The sequence below is a fragment of the Cervus elaphus genome, chromosome 5 (genome assembly GCF_910594005.1).
Source record: "Cervus elaphus chromosome 5, mCerEla1.1, whole genome shotgun sequence".
Classification (NCBI taxonomy): Eukaryota; Metazoa; Chordata; class Mammalia; order Artiodactyla; family Cervidae; genus Cervus; species Cervus elaphus.
This window is the reverse complement of record NC_057819.1, coordinates 131,865,585-131,873,207: the sequence shown is the minus strand read 5'-3', so window position 1 is coordinate 131,873,207 and position 7,623 is coordinate 131,865,585. Positions and strand designations below refer to the sequence as shown.

The window sequence follows — 7,623 nt, the reverse complement described above, 5'->3', positions numbered from 1 at the left end:
GAACATGACCATATCGTAATCTATAGCTACAAAATGAAAAATCCCTGTAATTTATAAATGCTTTCTCTGTCACAAGACGAAAGAGAAATTGATATACCCAGGAAGATATAAAGAGGATAGCAAGAGAAAAACAAATTAAGGAACTCCTGTATTCAGGGGAAAGCATTGTTAAATTGACTGTAGAATAAAAAAATTAAAAGGGGTTTCAGAAAACAACTTTTACATTGGTAAAATCATTTTTGTGATAGAAATACATTTCTTACTTAGTGTTATACATCATTTTTTTATATTTTTCAAATGTCCTAAATACATTAAATCAATACAAAACTATGTAAAAAAATAACCAAATCAAAAAATGGGCAGAAAAGCTAAATAGACATTTCTCCAAAGAAGACATACAGATGGCCAAATAGCACATGAAAAGATGCTCAACATCACTAATTAACAGAGAAATGCAAATCACATCTATAATGAGTTATCACCTCACACGGGCCAGAATGACTATCATCAAAAAATCTACAAACAGTACATGCTAGAGAGGGTGTGGAGAAAAGGGAATCCTCCTACACTGTTTGTGGGAATGTAAATGTAAATGTTCTACTAGGGCGAACGATATGGAGGTTCCTTAAAAACCTAAAAATCGAACTCCCATATGACTCAGCAATCCCACTCCTTGGCATGTGCCTGGAGGAAACCATGATTCAAAAGGAGACTTGCATGGTTTTAGCACTATTTTAGCACTATTTACAGTAGCCAGGACATGGAAGTAACCTAAATATGCATTGAAATATGAATGGATAAAGAAGACGTGCTGGCGTATATACACAATGGAATATTACTCAGCCATAAGAAAGAACAGAATAATGTAATTTGCAACAACATGGATAGAGCTAGAGACTGTCATCCTGAGTGAAGTCAGTCAGACACAGAAAGACAGATATCGTATGATATCATTTATACATGGAATCTTAAAAAAGGGTGTAAAAATGAATTTATTTATAAAACAGAAGCAGAATCATGGATATAGAAAACTTGTGATTAGCAGAGGGTAAGTGGGTGGGAGGAGGGATAAATTAGAGATGGGAACTGACATGCAGGCGCTGCTACGTATAAGAGAGGTAAGTAATACGGACCTACTCTAGGGCACAGGGAACCCTGCTCAGCACACGGATCATGGCCTTCATGGGAAAAGAGTCTAAAAGAAATAGTGGATGTGTGTGTATGTGTAGCTGATTCACCTTGCTGTACCCCTGAAACTGACTCCACACTGTAAATCAACTGTCTCCTCTGTTCAGTCGCTCAGTCGTGTCTGACTCTTGGCGATCCATCCCAGGCTGCAGCGTGCCAGGCTTCCCTGTCCGTCACCAGCGCCTGGACTCTGTTCAAACTCATGTCCATTGAGTTGGTGATGCCATCCGACCATCTCATTCTCTGTCATCCCCTTCTCCTGAATCAATTCCAGTCCAATACAAATTAAAAAACAAAACTAGCAAGTAGCAGGACCACTGACATCTTTCCAAGCATGTTCTTATGTCATTGGATGGTTGCAAGGATAACAAGTTAATATATGAAGGTGATTTGAACACTTGTATTATAAACTACCAGTGAACCAGTGAAGTTGCTCAGTCGTGTCTGATTCTTTGCGGCCCCATGGACTGTAGCCTACCAGGCTCCTCCATCCATGGAATTTTCCAGGCAAGAGTACTGGAGTGGGTAGCCATTTCCTTCTCCAGGGGATCTTCCCTACCCAGGGATTGAACCTAGGTCTCCCACATTACAGGCAGACGCTTTACCATCTGAGCCACCAGGGAAGCCCAATATATACTAAGTGCTCGATAAGTTATTTTTTTAACAAGTTGCTATCTGATCTTCATGATCATCATCATTCACTGTGAACAATAAATATATCCTAACTTGTCAGATAAACCAAACAATTACCATCTTTTAAAAGATTGTAAATGTATTTTCCCTTATGATGACAGTTTTTAAAATTAAAGAGGTATAAGGAGGTTCTGGTCTGCCAGACAATAAATGGTATTAACAGAACCTGTGTGAGTGATAAGATAAACAAGCAGGAAAAAACAGATTATCCTGCAGAGAGCTGCTATCCACAACAGAAATTCTTACTATTTTGAGCAATACTTTGAAGGAATGTAAGGTATTTAGAGATATACCACCAATTTCTTTTCCAGGGAAGTTTCTTGTTTTTAACTGTAGCATAGAGTAGTTGCAGACAATTGCACAAAATCACAAATAAGTTTGATGAAATTTTATAAGATAAGACCATGAAACCATGACTCATATTAAAATATAGAACATACTGGTGCCTCAGAAATTTTCTAAGGACCTCTCTGTAATTACTTCTGCACAAAGATAATCACTGTTTTACTTTGTAGCTCACATATTAATTTTACTTTAAAAAAAAATCTTAGACAAATGGGATCTTCTGAGTCAGACAACTTTTCTCAACATTGATCTTTATCATTTTCATTTCCACTGTTATATAATTTATATTATGTATATACCTAATTTGATTATCCATTATCACTGATGGATTACTTCCAGGTTTTCAACGTTCTATTTCCAGTTTGGTGCGTTATGTATTTATTTTGGTGCTGTTAAGGTATTGTTGTTCAGTTGCTAAGTTGTGTCCAACTCTTCGCCACCCCATTGCCTGCAGCATGCCAGGTTTCCCTGTCCTTCACTATCTCCCTTCATTATCTCCACTATCCTATAAGGTCCTTCATTATCTCCAATGGACATAAGTTTGCGCAAACTTATGTCCATTGAGTCGGTGATGCCATTCAGCCATCTAATCCTCTATTGCCCTCTTCTCCTTTTGCCTTCAATTTTTCCCCGCAGCAGAGTCTTTTCCCATGAGTCAGCTCTTCCCGTCAGGTGGCCAAAGTACTAGAGCTTAGCTTCAGCATCAGTCCTTCCAATAGACATTTAGGGTTGCTTTCCTTTAGGATGGACTGGTTTGACCCCTTGCTGTCCAAGGGGCTCTCCAGCACCACAGTTCAAAAGCATCGCTTCCCTGGCTCTCACCCTTCCTTGTGGTCCAACTCTCACATCCATACATGGGTACTGGAGAAATCCTAGCCTTGACTACATGGGCCTTTGTCGGCAACGTGATATCTCTGCTTTTAAATATGCTGTCTAGGATTGTCATAGCCTTTCTTCCAAGGAGCAAGCTTCTTTTAATTTCATGGCTGCACTGCAGTCACCATTCACAGTGATTTTGGAGCCCAAGAAGATAAAATCTGTCACTATTCAATACATAGTTGCCATGTTTTGCTTTTCTTTTAGCGATCAGATACTTCTTTGTTTTCCTCCTCTCTTAGCTTGTTAATTGTACGTAATTCTACCACTCTGTTAATTTTCAGAGTACAACCTGCATCTATAATAAAGAATTAGTGCTTCTCACTTTTTGGACAATGCAAGGACATCAGGAGCCTGTTCATTATTTCTCTTCTTTTTTGTTCAGTGTTATTCCATCACATGTTTTTAAGTATATCTTGACTCCCACATGCCATTACTGAAGTCAATATTTATTTACACTTATCCATACAATTACTCTCCTTTTGTGCTTTATTTCTTAAGCTTAGTGCTTCCAACTTGGATTCTATTCTTGCCAAGAACCCCTATTCATCTTGTTTGGAGTTTGTTAAATTTTTTTTTTTTAATCGAAGTACAGTTGATGTATAATAGTATGAGTTATAGGTGTATGGTGTAAGTAATTCATGGTTTTTAAAGGTTTTACTCCATTTATAGCTATTATGAAATATTCCCTATGTTGTACAATATATCCTGGTAGCTTATTTTATACATAACTGTTTGTACATCTTAATCTCCTACCCCTAGTTGCCTCTCCCCCATTTTCCTCTTCTCCACTGGTAACCACTAATTGGTTCTCTGTGTCTATGAGTCTGTGTTCTTTTTTGTTATGTTCACTGGTTTGTTGTGTTTTTTAGTATCCACGTATAAGTGATACCATATAGCGTTTGTCTTTTTGTCTGATTTATTTCACTTAGCATGATACCCTCTGGTCCATCCCTGCTGTTGCAAATGACAAAAGTTCATTCTTTTTAAATGGCTAAGTAGTGTTCCACTGTATGTAGATGGACCTCTTCCTTATCCATTCATCTGCTGATAGATACCTAGGTTGCTTCCATATCTTGACAATTAAAAATAATGCTGCTAAACTATTGAATATGTGGATTAATGTATTTAATCATTTTAGGGAAATTATCAGCCAGTATTTCTTCAAATGCCATTTCTGACTCATTCTCTTTCATCTATTATTCTTGGAATATATTCTTGTACTTTTCCACCTCTTATCTCTTATGTCCTTTTCTGTATTTTCTCTTTCTGAGTTTGTCTGATATTTTACTTATCTTAAAATTGAATCATTCTCTTCCCTTTTATCTAATTTATCACAGTCTATTGGGTTCAATTACATTTTTTTCAGTTCAGGGACTTCTGTTTGATTTTTAAAGTAAGTTAGTTCCAGCTAATTTTGAAATTGTCTAGCCTGATATCTAGCTTTCTAGATATCATTTTAAGATATTTAAAATGATATTCCTGTTTGGAAACACCAGTGACTGTATCATCTGTTTTCTGTAACCTTTTTATGATCCTGTTTTATGGCATGGCTCTTGGATTTTATTTTTTTATTGGATATCAGCTATTGTGTATGAACAATTACTGAAGCTTTGGAAGACATTCTCCTATAGAAAATATTTACTTCTCTTATGTCTGCCTAAGTTTTTAGAGGTTATGAGAGTTGTCTATTTCCAGAGGGTCTGTTCTCCTGATGTGTAGACCTTAATGGGCTCACACTGAAAGCCTGGCTTAAACCCAGATTATTATTTCACATGGTGATATGACTACCAATGCCAGTGCTATGTAGCCTGAAACTAATGCTTTATGCTTGGTTTTTCAGGCTCTCCACCTGCCGTATGTGGTGTAAGCAAAAATGCCAAAAAGGAACATCAGTGCAGAACGTTAGCTTTAGGTGGCCGTGTCCCTTTTTCCTGGAGTCTGGGCCCCTCACGTCCATGATGCCTTGGTAGCCCTGACCTTTGGCTCCTGTTATAAGCCTTCTGAGAGTTCTAAGCCTCCCCTGCTCAAGGATGTGCCTCGGATGGAAGCGTCCCAGAGAACGTCTGACTCACCTCCGTGTGTGTGAACCCCAAGTTCCTTCTGCACTGCCTGCCTCCGGAACACTTCCCAGGCTTTGTTTGTGTCGTTCAACATTGTGCGGCTTTTGTGGTTGCTCTAGATTCTGGTCAGTGAGGAGGAGTGATCTTGCTGTATCCGTGTATACCTACTCTCAGGGCGATGCCTCTGACATCTGTCAGACCACAGGAAAAGCACATGTTTACTAAAAGACTTGTGAATCCTAAGCAACTAATATGAATAATAGTTTAACTCAGCAGGCATAATGCCCTAGGGAAGCTGTGTGAGGTGTGGTGTTAAAGACCCTACAGAATGTCACTGTTCTAGCAGCAACTGCCGTAAATATGGCCAACTGTCGACTGCAGCCTTTCAATGCCTTTAATCGCGCCAAGATAAATTCAACTCTTCAAGAAAGCACCAGAAAATAAGCGAGTATGCAAGAACGAGTGTCTGTTTTAAATCAGCGTCACAGGGTAAGAGTGTATATGAATAAAGGAAACATCAGATAACAGGAAAGGATTATTTTATACAGCATTCTAGGACAATTCATTTAGTGTTGGGAGAGGTTGAAAAATATGTGGAAATATACTCTATACCAAGATAAAGTTGAAATAAAGAATAAGATATCTAAACTTAGTCATAGACTTTTTAAGATAATTATTTATCCAATTACTGCGGCAAAGATTACTTTCTGCACTTAAAGGATTTTGTTTTGTTGTTTAGTCACTAAGTCATGTCTGACTCTTTTGGAACCCCGTGGACTGGAGCCCACCAGGCTCCTCTGTTCATGGAATTCTCCGGGTAAGAATACTGGAGTGTGTTGCCATTTCCTTCTCCAAGGGCTATTCCTACCCCAAGCATCAAACCCATGCCTCCTTCATTGGCAGGCAGATTCTTTACCACTGAGCCACCAGGGAAGCTCAGAAGAAAGGATGGATCACCTGAGGTTGTAAACAAGTGGGACCTTGTTTTTCTCGCCTTGTACAGGGCAAAGAGAAATATTTTACAATATGCATAGAATTCATACAAGCTAATAATAGAAACATTCAGTGGATAATAAGATAGCACTGTAGACAGATCTAGTTTTACATAGATATGATCATTCCATAATTTGTTGATTGCCGTCAAAATCAACACGTCTTCACTGTTGTTAATTTAAGCTGATTAGTGGCCAATCTAAGGCTTCCAAAATTCCAGTTTTCTAGCAAAAGCTCAAATTTTATCACTGGCAGCAAATACTGTCAGTTTAGTTCCTTGAACTGACAGTCTCACTTTTTTCACTTTCAAGAAAATTTCTGCCAAATACCAAAGTCTGAATAACCATAGTTGTCTGTCAGTTGTTCTTTCAAGTAAAAATAGTGTTTCTTACAAAAAAAAAAAGGAGCTAGTTCAGCTCGTCACTCAAAGAATTGCATAAGCCAAAGACAACCACTGTAGTTTAGTAGGCAGGTGAGGTATTTCAGAAATGTTTCCAATTCCATTACACACAATAATTAAAAATATATATACTGAGCGGTGGGAATTTAATGAATTAAGTATATTGCTTATACTCAAGGATGGCCCTAAGTGAAACTGTTTGTTTTCTTTTTTAAACATTGGGAGTCTAGTTGTTTTACACTGCTGGGTCAGCCTCTGGGGTACAGCAAAACGAATCAGCTATGTGAACACGCATATCCCCTCTTTTCTGAATTTCCTTCCCAGCGAGGTCACCACAGAGCGCTGAGCAGGGCTCCCCGCCGTACAGCCTGTTCTCAGCGGTTATCTGTTTTATGCGTACTATCCATAGTGTGTGGATGTCAATCCCAAGCCCCAGTTCATCCCACCTGCCCTCTTCTCCCTTGGTATCCATACATTTGTTCTTTATGTCTGTGTCTCTGTTATTGCTTTGAAAAAAGATCATCCACACCATTTTTCTAGATTCCACATAAACACATTAATACGTCTTTCTCTTTCTGACATACTTCACCCTCTTAGTCTCTAGATCCATCCACTTCTCTGCAAATGACACAATTTCATTCCTTTTGGTGGCCGAGCAATACTGCATCGAAACTGGCTTTTCCCCCTTTAACTGCATGTGCCTGCGTGGTCATGAAATTGCAGTGACTCCAGACGCAGTTCAGTGCCCCTGCCTCACCTCTTGCACCAGCAGTTTCACCCCTCATTGTTTTTGCACCATCAGGGAAAGACAAATAACATTTTGGTATTATTACAAAAATATTTTGATTTCTTGGACTTCACGAAATGGCCTTGGGGATGCCCAGGGGTGGGCAAATCAAACTTTGAAAACTACTAAAATAATTCATTGAGTTCTCTAATAATAATATCCCTGTTTAATGGATGAGGAAAAGGATCATGGAGGAGGGTTAATACATGCCCCATGTCACAACAGAGCGCCCTAGTGTTAAGAATATGGTGCCGGGCACCCCAGAATATCACAGTCGC

The 7,623-nt window shown here is 38.7% G+C and overlaps 1 non-coding gene across 1 annotated transcript; it reads right to left on the bottom strand.

Moving 5' to 3' along the window:
* Nucleotides 1–1,739: 1,739 nt before the first annotated feature.
* TRNAY-GUA lies at nucleotides 1,740–1,811 on the bottom strand. The gene has a single exon. It is a non-coding gene; the product is annotated as a tRNA-Tyr (tRNA).
* Between the last annotated feature and the right edge of the window lie 5,812 nt (nucleotides 1,812–7,623).